The sequence below is a fragment of the Jaculus jaculus genome, chromosome 18 (assembly GCF_020740685.1).
Source record: "Jaculus jaculus isolate mJacJac1 chromosome 18, mJacJac1.mat.Y.cur, whole genome shotgun sequence".
Taxonomy (NCBI): Eukaryota; Metazoa; Chordata; class Mammalia; order Rodentia; family Dipodidae; genus Jaculus; species Jaculus jaculus.
The window spans coordinates 34,511,298-34,526,225 of record NC_059119.1 but is presented as its reverse complement, the minus strand read 5'-3'; the positions used below and the strand labels follow the sequence as shown (position 1 = coordinate 34,526,225).

Sequence of the window (14,928 nt, the reverse complement as noted above, 5' to 3'; positions counted from 1 at the left end):
CCTCTAGTGGCACTGCTGCTATTGCTGCCTTACCCCATCTTCTTGCAGCTCACGTGGGCTGTTCAAACGTTGACATTCCCCTAGTGCAGGGGACTCTAGAGTAGAGGGAGGGCTGAGGAGTTTCTGGCCAGACATAGCCTTCTGTGGTCTTGGGGCTCTGGGCTTGGCTGAAACATTGTTATTGCTTTGTTTCAGACTGGACAGTGCCAGGTGCCTGCTGCCTGACCTCTGTTTAAATGAGGGACTTCAAGACTAGACAGCATGGCTCTTTTCAGTTTATTGCATGAAGTTACACTAGTCCAAGTTAAAAGAGGACCCCAAATGGTTGCATTATACAAGCTGTGAGGTTTTTAAACTTGTGAAAAGGGACAGAAGAGACATTCTACTCGTTGCAAGGAAATCCTCACTTCAGAGAGCCACAAGCACTTAAAACCCATGAACCTTCAGGTGATCGTCCTTAGACAGTCCAATCTCTATTAGGAACTGGCATATGTTCTTGCGCTGGTCACCCTGTAGCTGAATCACTTCTCCATATTCTGGATGTTGAATTAGAGTACCATTGCAGGCAAATTTCTTCTTGAACACCTTCACTAGTTTCTTTTTATTGTAATCATCAGCGATCCCTTGGACAGTAGTCAGGGTCTTCCTGCCGTTCCTCTGTTGAACTCTTATATGGATATAATCCTAAGTGCTGGCAGGAAGCAGGTCATCACTCTTACTTGCATCAGCAAAGGGGTCGAAAGAGTGGAGGTTCTAGATACGATACGATTCCTTTTCCTCAGTGGAAATGGCCTGCAGAAGGCCGCTGCGGGAGAAGGCAGGCAGGGGGGAATGGAACGTCGGGAAGCAAGAGGGCTTGAGGGGGAGGCAGCTGAGTCCTTGGCAGTGCCTCACTGACTGTGGCCTTTTTTTTTTTTTTTTTTTTTGAGGTAGGGTCTCAGGCTGACCTGGAATTCACTATGTAGTCTCAGGGTGGCCTAGAACTCCTGGCGATCCTCCTACTTCCCAAATGCTGGGATTAAAGGCATGTACCACCACACCTGGCTTCTTGTAGCTTTTTGAAAAGTGATGGTACACTGTTATTATCTCTTGTTCCTCTAATATGCATTAAATAGTATCCCAGAACATTTTTATTTTATTTTATTTTATTTTATTTTTTTGGTTTTTCAAGGTAGGGTCTCACTCTGGTCCAGGCTGACCTGGAATTAACTCTGTAGTCTCAGGGTGGCCTTGAACTCACGGTGATCCTCCTACCTCTGCCTCCCGAGTGCTGGGATTAAAGGTGTGCGCCACCATGCCCAACCCATTTTTATTCTTAACTGTAGTAGTGCCCATTGATTAACTTTTTCCAGTTTTTGTTTACTTTAGTTATTGAATGGATATAGTTTTTTGTTTTTTTATGAGAGAGAAAATTGTTGCACCAGGGCCTCCAGCTATTGTGATTGAACTCCAGACATGTGTACCACATTGTGCCCATATGCAGCCTTCTGTATCTGGCTTATGTGGGAACTAGAGAGTTGAGCATGGTCCTTAGGCTTTGCAGGCAAGTTCCTTAACCACTAAGCCATCTCCAGCCCTTGCTTTCCTACTGTAATTTTTATTTGTGTTTCTATATTAATGCCATTGGTCATCCTTTTATGACCATTTATAGATCTGTTTAGGTCCATTGCCCATAAGTTGGGCCCTCTTTATTGTAGTTATAAGTGTTTTTGATATACACAGGATAGAAATCTAGAGGGCTATGAGGATCCCCAACCCTCATGTAAAAATGGGTGTGGCAGCCTGCACCTTTAATCCCAGTACTGGAAAGGAAGAGACAGGAGATAGCTAATCTAGCCTCATTAGTATGTTGCAGGTTCATTAAGAGAACCTGTCTCATAAAAGAAGTGGGAGTGATTGAGGAAGACATTCTATGTTGACCTCTGGTTCCTACACAAACACACACACACGTGTGTCTGCCCATAAGAACACATGCAGAAACAAAAAGTCTTTTATTAGAATTAGTGCTTGCAAACATTTTCTTCTGATCAAGTTGTCTTTATTTTATTGCTAGTGCCTCAATTTTTTTCTTTCCATTTTTTTTTTATTAACAACTTACATGATTATAAATATTCCATGGTACTGCAGTGATCCTTGTACCTCTGCCTCCCAAGTGCTAGGACTAAAGGCATGTGCTACCATGCCCAGCTTGAAATCTCAATTTCTTTCTTTTTTTTTCAAATTTTTTTATTAACAACGTCCATAATTATAAAAAAAAAATCCCATGGTAATACCCTCCCTCCCTCCACTTTCCCCTTTGAAACTCCATTCTCTATCATATCCCCTCCCCATCTCAATCAGTCTCTCTTGTATTTTGATGTCATGATATTTTCCTCCTATTATGATGGTCTTGTGTAGGTAGTGACTGTGAGGTCATGGATATTCAGGCCATTTTGTGTGTGTGGGGGAGCACATTGTAAGGAGTCCTACCCTTCCTTTGGCTCTTACATTCTTTCTGCCACCTCTTCTGCATTAGACCCCGAACCTTGGAAGGTGTCATAGAGATATTGCAGTATTGAGCACTCCTGTCACTTCTTTCCAGCACCATGATGTCTTCTGAGTCATCCCAAGGTCACTGTCATCTGAAAAGAGACGATTCTTTACCAAAAGTGAGAGTAGCATGAATATAAGGGTATGAACATTAAGAGAAGTACTTACTGGGCAGTTTGGTAGGCATAGTATATACATTAAGCCAGATAGCAACAGACATTACACCCCTAGGGCTCATGACTACCCCTGTTTTAAGTTTTTAGTATCAGGGATGTATTCCCTCCCATGGAGTGGGCCTCCAGTCCAATTAGAGGGCAGTTGGTTTCTACCATGACAGACGTGCCACTATTGCACCCGTTGGCTCATTTGGCTTGGCTGGCCAAATTTAAGGCTTGCAGTGTCCACTGTTGAATATCGGCACTGGTGATTTCTCTCTCCCATTGGACTGCAGAAGGACTTCTTCCAGCTTTCTGTCATCTGGTCTACATGGAGGAGGTTATCAGCTCTGTTCCAGCAGGGTTTCTCCGTGCCCTTGCAGCCCAAGTATGTGGAGTCTTCTGCAGTAGTGTCTTGGCATCTATTCCTGGTGGGAAACCAAAGGCCTCAGCAATGGCCTGTAATGTTTTGGGGGCATCAGGGACCTCCCTGGCCAACAACTCACTGGAAGGTATCCCACCCTGGTGCTAGTGCTTCAATTTTGATGATGTCAGATTTTGTTTGTTTTTGTTCTTCTGGTTTCAATAATAATAAACAGGGTCTGTGTTTGGGAAAATAGCTCAGTGGGTAAAGTGCTTGTCATACAAGCATGAGGACTGGAGTTCAGATCGCCAGCACCCATGTAAATGTCACATGGGCATGATGGCCTGTTTGTAATCCCAGTGCTCTTGGGGGAAGAGGGCAAAGTGGTTAGAGTAACCAGGTCAGTGACCCTTGAGTTCAAGTAAGAGACCCTTCCTCAGTAAATAAAGTGGAGAGAAATCAAGGAAGATATCAACCTCAGGCCTCCACACTCATGCAACCTTACTCACATGCACCCACACAACTGAACATGTATAAGTGTGTGTGTGTGTAGATATGTATGTCAGGATCTCTTGCTGCAAGTGATTCCAGTCTGGCTTGATGTGGGTGGCTAGGGAATTGAACCCAGGCTGGTAGTCTTTGCAATCTCAATGAGTATTGTCATTAATAGCAGTCTTCTGAATTCTGAGCATGGGTGTCTTTCTGTTTATGTCTTCAATTTCTTCAGTGTTTTCACCGAACAATTCATGCACCTCTTTTGTAATATTCTTAGTATGGCTTTTTATTTTACTGTAAAAAAGAACACTTAAAATTTCCTCTTCAGTTTTTTTTTTTTTTAATGAGACAGGGAAGAAGGAAGGGAGGGAGAACTGACGTACCAGGGCTTATAGCCACTGCAGTCGAACTCCAGACCCATGCCTCACCTTGTGTGCATGCGTAACCTTGTGCTTACGTGGGATTTGGGGAGTCCAGCATGTGTCCTTAGGCTTTACAGGCAAGCGCTAAGCCATCTCTCCAGCCCTCATTTTCAATTTTTTAGTGTAGAGAAGCAACTGCAAGTATTAAAAATAAAATTGATTTTCAGTATTGGTTTCATATTCTACAACCTTGCTGAAATTGTTAGAAGTTCTAGTAGCATTTGGGGATTTCTTTTTTAATATTTTATTTATTTGACACACATGGGGCGGGAGGAGAGGGAGAGCATGAGAATGAATATGGGTGCACCAGACAGATGTGCCACTTTGTGCCTCTGTCTTTACATGGGTGCTGGGGAATCAAATCTCAGCTATCAGGGTTTGCAAGCAAGTGCTTTTAACTGCTGAGCCATCTCTCCAGCTCCTTTGAAAAATTTTTTTATTTATTTGTAAGCAGGGGTGAGGGAAGGGGAAGGGAGAGAGAAATGAGTGCACCAAGGCCTCTAGCCACTGTAAGCAAACTCCATATACATGTGTCACCTTAGGCATCCTGCTTTACGTCAGTACTGAGAACTCAAACTTCAGTTGTTAGGCTTTGCAGGCAAGAGCCTTAACTGCCATCTTTCCAGTCCCCTCTTCTTTATTCTATTTTAATTAAATTAATTAATTAATTTCTTTTTCGAGGTAAGGCCTTGCTGTAGCCTAGGCTGACCTGGAATTCACTGTGTTAGTCTCAGGCTGGCCTGAAACTCATAGTGGTCCTCCTACTTCTACTTCCCAAGTGCTGGGATTAAAGACATGCACCACCACGTGGGGCTGTTTGCTTTTTTAACAGGCTTTGATTCTTGCCCAGGCTGTCTTGCCCAGGAAGTCACTCTGTATCCTTCGGCTGGCCTTAAACTCCTCTTACCTACTCCTCCTACCTCAGTCTCTCAAGTCCTGGTATTGAAGATGTGCACCTCTATACCTGGTAAAGATTTTTTATTGCTGATTATTGAACTCAGGACCTCACACATGCCAGGAAGTTGCTTTACCAAGTGAGTTATTCTCTCCATATTTGAGGATTTTTAATGTTTGTTCTGAGATAGGGCCTCATGTACATAGATTGGCTTCAAAACCATGTACCAAGGTCTTGAACTCCTGATTCTTCCCTCTGCTTTTCTTCTTGAGTGTTGGGATTTGAGCTATGTACTGCCACTAGGCTAGGATTATTTTTTAATTTTTTAGGTTAGGATTTTGGTTTTGCGGCTAGGGTCTCACTCTGTAGCCTCAGGGTAGCCTTGAACTCACAGTGATCCTCCTACCTCTGCATTCTGAGTGCTGGGACTAAAGGTGTGTGCCACCACGCCTGGCTCTTGGGTTTTTTTTTGCATGTGTATGTGGTGTGTGTACATGGTTTTAGGCATGTTTATGTGTGAGCAGGTTATTTTGTGTACAGGTGCCTTTAGGTACATTAATGTGTGTGAGGCATGTTGAGTCCAAAAGACAACCTTGGATGTCATTCTTAGAAACACCTTCCATTTCCTTTGAGAGAGAATCTCTCATTGGCTTGGAGCTTACATATTAGACTAGGCTTACATATTAGATGACTTGCTGGCTAGCCAGCAAGCTCCAGGGACCCAGTATTCTTTTTGTCTCCACTTCCCCAGTGCTGTGATTACAGGTGCATGCTGTCATACTCAGGATTTACATGGGTACTGGTCATGAACTCAGGTCTTCATGTTTATGAGGCAGGCATTTTACCAGCTGAGCTATCAGTTCAGTTCAGTATTTTATTTTTTAAGTGTTTTTATTTGTAAGGAGGGGGGGGGGAGAAGCATGCCAGGACTTCCTGCTGCTGGAATTCCAGATGCATGTGCCACTCTGTTCATCTGGCTTTACATGGGTACTGGGCACTCAAAACCAGACCTAAACCACTAAGTCATCTCTCCAGTCCCAGACATTTATTTTAAGATTAAGTATGTAACCTGCTGCATGCTGGGATTAAAGGCTTAAAGGTGTGCAGCTATTGAGGTGATGACATGGGTTTTGTATTATGTGGTATATTAACATTGATGTGGAACCAATCATATCACAATCACTACTGGGAAAAATTCTTCTTGACAATGGGAACAAATTCTGTTTGTTACTAGATTGGGGTTGCTTATATTTTGGTAAGGGTTTTTTTTTTTTTTCCCCCACTTTTGTAGTGGATTTTTGTGTAGAGGGGATAGTGTTCTTTAGTTTTTCTGATACCTTTACCTGATTTTGGTATAGAATTTACCTTTGGTATAGAAATTACCCTTTTTTGAAAAGTTGGTGTTAATTCTTTAAGTGTTTGGTAGAAGTCACCAGTGGACCTATCTGTGCATGCCTAGGATATTCATTATGGAAGAGTTTTTTTTTTTTTTTAAGTCAGGGTCTCATGTAGTCCAGGCTGGCCTCAAAACGTACTATATAGCTGAGGATGACCTTGAACTTTTTGCCTGTATCTCCCAAGTTCTGTTATTACAGGTGTAGGCCCCTATACTCACTTTATGTAGTGCTGTGGATTGAACCCAGGGCTACATGCATGCTAGGCAAGTACTTGCTTGGCCCCATGGAAAGTTTATAAAAGTACTAATTAAATATTTTTAGTTTTTATAGATCTGTTCAGATATTTAATTTTGTCTTTGCTTGGACAGTTTCATACATGTATATAATGTATTTTGATCATATTCACTCACCATTACCCTACTCTTCCCAACTAGTCCCTTCCTACTTTTCATGTCTTTCTTGTTACCCACTGAGTTTAGTTAGAGTTTGCACAAGCGTAATGGGAGATTATGACAGGAGCATGGGCAGCTTAACACTAGCTAAACCACTGAGGAACATGACCCCCTCTCCCCCAGCAACCATTAACTGCCAGTAGCTCCTGGGAGGGTTGGGACTTAATGATCCCAGATTTTTTTTGTGCTTGAGTCAGTTTCTTTAGTTTGTGTCTTTGTTGGAATTTTTTCCATTTTATCTAGTGTATCTAATCTGTTACTATATGGTTCTTCATAGTAGCTGTTTAAAAAATTACTTGTTTTTTCCTTTTGTTATTTTGTCCCATTTAGTTTTTTATCTTCTTGCTTTTGTTCTAATTTAGCCTTTCTATGTTATCTTTAACATGGGAGAGTGTGTGTGTGTGTGTGTGTGTGTGTGTAAAATGTCTTGTGGTTTCTCTAAAGCTTATAAAACACATTGTAATAAAATCTACCTTCCAATAACAGCCTGAATAATGGCCTAAAGCTAGGCCATTGAAGAGTCCTATCTCAAAGGTGAATAATGGTGTTTCTGAGAAGACACCCAAGTTTGTAGTCTGGACTCCACAGGCACACATACCTGCACACACATGAATACACATATGTACACAGCACAATGATATTTAATAAATGTTTACAGGTATTTTTTAAACAGCCTTTAAAATTTATGAATGCATGCATTGTCTTGCTAATAAGGAAATTATATAATAAATTTTCAGTGCTTTCCCATAATACAAATACCTTTTAAAAACAATCTTGTTGGGCTGGAGGGATGGCTTAGCCGTTAAGGACTTTTTTTGCTTGCAAAGCCAAAAGACCGAGGTTCGAGTTCGATTTCCCCAGGACCCACACTAGCCAGATGCACAAGGGGCCGCACGTGTCTGGAGTTTGTTTGCAGTGGCTGGAGGCCCTAGCACACCCATTCTCTCTCTCTCTCTCCTTCTCTGTCAGTCAAATAAATAAAATATTTTTTAAAATCTTGTTTTATCATAGGATTCTATTCATTTCATTTTTCTTTAAACTTCTTGGTATTAACCCTCATCCTCTCGATATGTTTTGGTTTTGGAAATTGTCTTAAAAGAACAGGTTTTCCTGCTTTCATTTTGGTTTTGCCTTTCTCCTTTTGCAAATGCTTTCAATTCTTGGATAATTTCTACTTCAATTTTCCCTGTTCTCTTTTTCTGGGAAGTGTATTATTTGTATGCTGGAACTCTTGTGTTTGCTTTGTGTTGCCTTCTAATCTCTTGCCTGGCATTTTAGTTTGGCATTTTTCTGGCAAGCTTTCATTAAGTTTTGTTTGGGCAAGTATATCTTTAATTTCTAAGAGTTACTTTTGATCTCCCATCCTCATCATTTCCTGTTCTTTTTAACAAATCACTACATACCTTACTTACTGTCTAAAAATAGAAGATTCCCTTGTCTTCCTTTGGTTTTGCAAGACAGCCATGTATCCCAGACTGGCCTGAACTCTCCCTCCTCCTATCTCATCTTCTTCGAGTGCTGTGATTACTGATGTGCTTTATCACAAATGGCTCAGAGTTCTTTTGGTCTTACTTTCATCACTAGTTACTTCATGTGAGTTTTTCAGTCAGTTCTATTTTGTTGGACTCTTTAGTGAACATTCTAAAACGGGGAGAAAAAGAGGAATCCTCTCCTGCAATATTTATCTCGTTGTATTTAAAATGTGCATGTTTTTTTGAGGCAGGGTCTCATGCTAGCCCAGGCTGAGCTGGAACTCATTATGTAGTATCAGGGTGGCCTTGAACTCACAGTGATTCTGCCTCCCGAGTGCTGGGATTAAAAGTGTGAGCCACCACGCACGGCTAAAATAAGTATTTTTTTTTAAAGTTATGAGTTTATGTATTAGAATAATTGGTTTCTAGTAATTACCAACTAGGCTTTTAGTCTATAGTTATTCTGATGTCTTCAAGAATAAATCATTTGTAGCTAATATTTTTATTTTTTTTAAATATGTAGTGTTTGTCTTTCTGAATGTTGGTTACCTCATTTAATATAAGATTTTTCAAGTTCCATCCTTTTTTAAAACAAATTTCATGATTCCCTTTTTCTTCTTAATAAAATTCTATTATGTATGTGTATATTTTCATTATACATTCTTCAGCTTATATTTAGGCTAAGTCCTTTTTTAAATTTTTTTTTTATTTTTCGAGGTAAGGTCTCACTCTAGTTCAGGCTGACCTGGATTTCAGTATGTAGTCTCAGGGTGGCCTCCAACTCACTGTGATCGTTCTCTGCCTCCCAAGTGCTGGGATTGAAGGTGTGTGCCACCACACCCAGCCCTTAATTCCATTTTTTTACCATCATGAATAGATCAGCAGTTAACATATCCACCAACAAGGAATAAGGGTTTCCCCTCCTCCACATCATCATTATTTGTTCTCAAATCATTTATGGTAGCCATTCTTGCTGAGGTGAGATAAAATCTCAAAGTAGTTTCAATTTGTATTTCTCTGATGGCTGAGGATATTAACACTTTTAAAATATTTAAATTTTTTGGTTTATTTTTATTTATTTATTTGAGAGCAACAGAGAAAGAGGCAGAGAGAGAGAGAGAACGGGCACGCCAGGGCCTCCAGCCATTGTAGACGAATTCCAGACACACGTGCGCCCCTTGTGCATCTGGCTAATGTGGGTCCTGGGGAATTGAGCCTCGAACCAGGGTCCTTAGGCTTCACAGGCAAGCGCTTAACCGCCAAGCCACCTCTCCAGCCCGCTTTTAAAATATTTATTGGCCATTGTTTGTTCTTCTGATAATTCTCTGTCCCATTCCTTAGTCCATTTTTGTTTTATGAGAAAGAGATAATTGATGTGCCAGAGCCTCCAGCCACTATGGTCTCCAGACATGTGTGCCCCTTTGTGCACATATGCAACTTTGCATGCTTGTGTCTTGCTTAATGGAGAGCCAAACATGAGTCCTTAGGCTTTACAGGCAAGCACTTTTAACTAACTTTTAACTAAGCCAGCTCCCTCACCCCATTTTTAATTGTATTTTTTGTTGTTGCTTAGTTTTTTGAGGTCTTCTTTTTCTTTTCTGGATAAACAGATACATAGACAGCAAAGATTTTTCTTCTATTAGGTAGGGGGTATCTCTTTACTCAATTGACTATTTCTTGTTTTGTATGAAATTTTGTTTTCTGATATGAGGTCCTGTTTTTCAATTGCTAACCCTGTTACCTGAATGACTATGGTACTATTCAGAAAGTCCTATTCTCAACTCTTTTCCTACTTTTTACCTAGAGCAGCCCTGAAAGGTCTGTGATCAATTCAAGCTTTTTTTTTCCCCTTACCAAGGTATGGTCTTGCGCTAGCCCAGGCTGACCTGGAATTCACTATGTAGTCTCAGAGTGGGCTTGAACTCATAGCGATCCTCTTACCTCTACCTCCTGAGTGCTGGGATTAAAGGCTTATGCCACCACACTCGGCTTTCAGGCTTTTTTTTTTTTTTTTTTTTTTTTTTTTTTTTTTTCCGAGATAGGGTCTCACCGGAATTAACTCTGTAGTCTCAGGGTGGCCTTGAACTCATGGCGATCCTCCTACCTCTGCCTCCCGAGTGCTGGTATTAAAGGCGTGTGCCACCACGCCCAGCTTCAAGCTATATTTTGAGTAGCTGAATCCAGTGTGTACTTTTGGCATGACATCTTTATCAAAAATCAGGCAGCTATAGCCATGTAGGCTTACATTTGGATCTGCCCTTTGTTATGTTGCCGTGATCTACATGTCTGTTTTAATGTCAGTACCCTGATGATTTTATTACTATGGCTCTGTAGTATACCTCCAGCATTATTTTGTTGTTCAGAATTGCTTTTGCTATCTGGTGTCTTTTGTGCTTCCATATGAATTTTCAGTTTTTTTTTCTATTTCTGTGTGTTAAAATTTTTATGAAGATGGCATTGAATGCATATACACTGCTTTTGACAGGATGGCCATTTTTACAATATTAATTCTTTCAACCTCCTTGTATCTTCCCAATTTCTTTGTGGTATTTAAACAAAATTTTATTGACAACTTCCATAATTATAGACAATAAACCATAATAATTTTCTCCCCCTCATTTTCCCCTTTGCAACTCCACTCTCCATCACATCCCTTTTCCCTTTCATTTAGTCTGTCTTTTATTTTGATGTTATCATCTTTTTCCTCCTATTATAAGGGTCTTGTGTAGGTAGGTAGTGCCAGGCACTGCGAAGTCATGGGTATTCAGGTCATTTTGTGTCTGGAAGTGTGCATTGTCCTACTCTTCCTTTGTCTCTTACATTCTTTTCACCACCTCTTCCACAATGGTAATTTATCATTTGGAATTATTATACTTGGTAGGTGTATGAGCGAAATATGCTTGGCTCAAATAATTATGACTCATTTTAAAATACAGATTCTTTTGTTGTTATTAAAGTAGGGTCTTACTGTAGCCCAGGCTGACCAATTCACGATGGGTGGCCTTGAAGATCCTCCTACCTCTGCTTTTCCCAAGTGCTCAGATTAAAGGTATGTGCCACCATGTCCTGCTGGATTCTATTTTGTTTTTGTTTTTCCTATAAATGGTAGCTGAAATCCATACTGTTTTGGAAAGCAATATTTTGAACTGCTGTATTCTCTGCATACTGGGGTCTTTTACTTCTGTATCACAGCCCTCAATGTCAATTAGTGATACATTTTTTAAATTTTAGTTTTATTTATTTACTTATTTGACAGAGAAGTGGGGGGAGAGAATGGCCACGCCAGGGCCTCCAGCCACTGCAAACGAACTCCAGATGCATGTGCACCCTTGTGCTTCTGGTTACTGTAGGTCTTGGGGAATTAAACCTGAGTCCTTTTGCTTTTCAGGCAAACACCTTAACTGCTTAGCCATATCTCCAGCCTAATTAGTAATACTTTTAAAAAGTAAGATGGGCCATTCATGGTGGCACACACCTTTAATCCCAGCACTAGGGAAACTAATGTAGGAGGATAGCCATGAGTTCAAGGCCAGCCTGGAATTAGAGTGAATTTCAAGTCATTGAGACCCTGTCTCAAAAAAAAAAAAAAAAAAAAAAAAGAAAAAAGAAAAGGAAAGAAACCATAAAAGTATAAGATGGAATATATGCTCAGTTGTTTGCTAAGTCAGTATGGTATGCAAGTGATAAGGAGGGAGTGCTCTAATATTGACCCTAAAATATTTTAATCAGGGCATTCCAGACATTCCACCATATTTATATATGTAGACTTACATATGAGGGCCTTAATTTAGCACTATCACTTTAAATATTACCAAATATAAAATGCTAGAGAAATTCATCAGACTTGAAGACTAGATCTTTTTGAGATACAGGTATTAGCTTATAAAGTTCAATTTTAATTATTGAAAGTCAGTTTCATAGGCGTCTTTGCAGTTTGGTTTGGGAATTTTGCCTCTGGAGCCAACAAAATAAGCCATAGAAAAGATGTTTGAGGGCTGGAGAGATGGCTTAGCGGTTAAGGCATTTGTTTGCCTGCAAAGCCAAAGGACCCAGGTTCAATTCCTCAGGACCCACATAAGCCAAATGCACAAGGGGGGTTGGGCATGCATCTGGAATTTGTTTGCAGTGGCTGGAAGCCCTGCCTGGCACACCCATTTTCTCTCTTAAATAAATAATTAGTAAAGAAAGAAATATATGTATATATATATATATATATATATATGTATAAAATGTTTCATTTTTTAAGAACATATTTAAATATGAAGTTTGAGAGATGTCTGTTAGAGGATTAAAATGAAATTATTTCTTAAGAAGAGTAAACTGAGCTGGGTGTGGTGGCACACGCCTTTAATCCTAGCACTTGGGAGGCAAAGGTAGGAGGATCACCATGAGTTCAAGGCCTCCCTGACACTAGTGAATTCCAGGTCAGCATGGGCTAGAGTGAAACCCTACCTCAGACAAAAAAAAAAAAAAAAAAAAAGAATAGTAAACTGAATGTATCAAATACTGAACTATCTATCCATCTGTCCATCCAACTATCCACACACATATATATATTTATATTTATTTATTTGAGAGAGAGAGAGAATGTTCGTGCCAGGGCTTCTAGCCACTGTGAACAAACTCCAGATATTTGTGTCCCCTTGTACATCTGGCTAATGTGGGTCCTGGTGAATTGAACCTGGGACCTTTGGCTTTGCAGGCAAACGCCTTAAACGCTAAGCCATCCAGCCCAGTTTATATTTTTTACAATTTCATACATGTATACGATGCTTTTTGACTCCCCCACTTATTGGCTCTCTTCTCCTTTCCTCTCTCACCTAAACTTTTTTTTAAATTTTCCTTCATTTTTATTTATTATTTATTTGAGAGCAACAGACAGAGAAAGAGGCAGATAGAGAGAGGGAGGGAATGGGCCCGCCAGGGCCTCCAGGTACTGCAAATGGAACTCCAGATGCGTGCGCCTTGTACATCTGGCTAATGTGGGTCCTGGTGAATTGAACCTGGGACCTTTGGCTTTGCAGGCAAACGCCTTAAACGCTAAGCCATCCAGCCCAGTTTATATTTTTTACAATTTCATACATGTATACGATGCTTTTTGACTCCCCCACTTATTGGCTCTCTTCTCCTTTCCTCTCTCACCTAAACTTTTTTTTAAATTTTCCTTCATTTTTATTTATTATTTATTTGAGAGCAACAGACAGAGAAAGAGGCAGATAGAGAGAGGGAGGGAATGGGCCCGCCAGGGCCTCCAGGTACTGCAAATGGAACTCCAGATGCGTGCGCCTTGTACATCTGGCTAACATGGGTCCTGGGGAATTGAGCCTCGAACTGGGGTCCTTAGGTGTCACAGGCAAGCACTTAACGGCTAAGCTATCTCTCCAGCCCTCATCTAAACTTTTCTTCATGCTAGGTCCCCATCCTACTTCCCTGCATTGCTTATTTTATTTTAATTATTTTTTAATAATTTATTATTTTGGTTTTTCAAAGTAGGGTCTCGCTCTAGCCCAGGCTGACCTGGAATTTACTGTGTAGTTTCAGGATGGCCTCGAACTCATGGAGATCCTCCTACCTCTGCCTTCTTCAAATGTTGGGATTAAAGTTGTATGCCATCATGTCCAGCTAATGATTTATTTTTATTTATTTATTTGAGAGAGGGAGGCAAAGAGAGAGAATGGGCATGACAGGGCATCCAGTCACTGAAAACGAACTCCAGATGCTTGTACCACCTTGTTCATTCTGGTCCTGGCGAATCAAACCTAGGTCCTTTGTCTTTGCAGGCAAGCGCCTTAACTGTTGAGCTATTTCTCCAGCCTACTGATTGTATTTTTATCTGTTGATTTAAATTAGGATTACTATTATTTATTGAGAGGAGGGAGAGATTGATTGGATGTACTAGGACCTTTAGCCACTGCAAACAAACTCTAGTTGCATATACACCATGTCCATCTGGCTTATGTGGGTTGTGGGGTATTGAACCTGGGTTCTTAGGCTTCTCAGACAAGCAACCCCCTGTATTTTACCCTTTTTGTTTGTTTGTTTTTAAGGTAGGGTTTCGCTCTAGCCCAGGCTGATCTGGAATGCACTGTGGAATTTCAGGGTGGTCTTGAACTCACGGTGATCCTCCTGCCTCTGCCTCCGAAGTGCTGGGATTAAAGGCATGCGCTACCATGCCCAGCCCGTATTTTACTTTTTAAGAAGTAATTACATCAGCAAATAATCTAGTACTGATCATTAGGGTGGTATTGAGATGAACAATCATTTGTGTAAAGTTTTTTTTTTTTTTTTTTTTTTTTTTTTTTGAGGTAGAGACTCACTCTAGCCTTGGTGGGCCTGGAACTCACTCTGTAGTTTCAGGCTGGCCTCGACATCACAGTGCTCCTCCTACTTCTGTCTTATGGAACTGTATATGTCTAGGTGAAATTACGTGACAAAGACTAATTTTCATTTAGTTTACCAAAATAATTTAGGTGAAAATAAATGAATGAGATGCATAGAGTGGATTAGATTTATCTGTTGTAGTTTCTACTGAATTCTACAAATAAGATAGTATATAAAGCTGCCAGGAATATCTAGCTCATTAATATTGTACAGAAAGTTCTAAAAAGAATATTGACCAATAGGTTGTTAGTCTCATTTGCTATGCTTTACTGCTACTATGTTTTGGAATAGTATCATTGACTATGATAATTTGGTTAATGATTGGTAATATTTAAGGAATATAGGAGTGGGGCATGGTGGTGCACG

The 14,928-nt window shown here is 40.3% G+C and overlaps 1 protein-coding gene and 1 pseudogene across 13 annotated transcripts in view; one reads left to right on the top strand and one right to left on the bottom strand.

Moving 5' to 3' along the window:
* Wnk1 (WNK lysine deficient protein kinase 1) overlaps positions 1-14,928 on the top strand; it is a 156,155-nt gene that overhangs the window by 18,683 nt on the left and 122,544 nt on the right. The window lies entirely within an intron of this gene.
* On the bottom strand, positions 427-1,667 carry LOC105944823 (annotated as a pseudogene).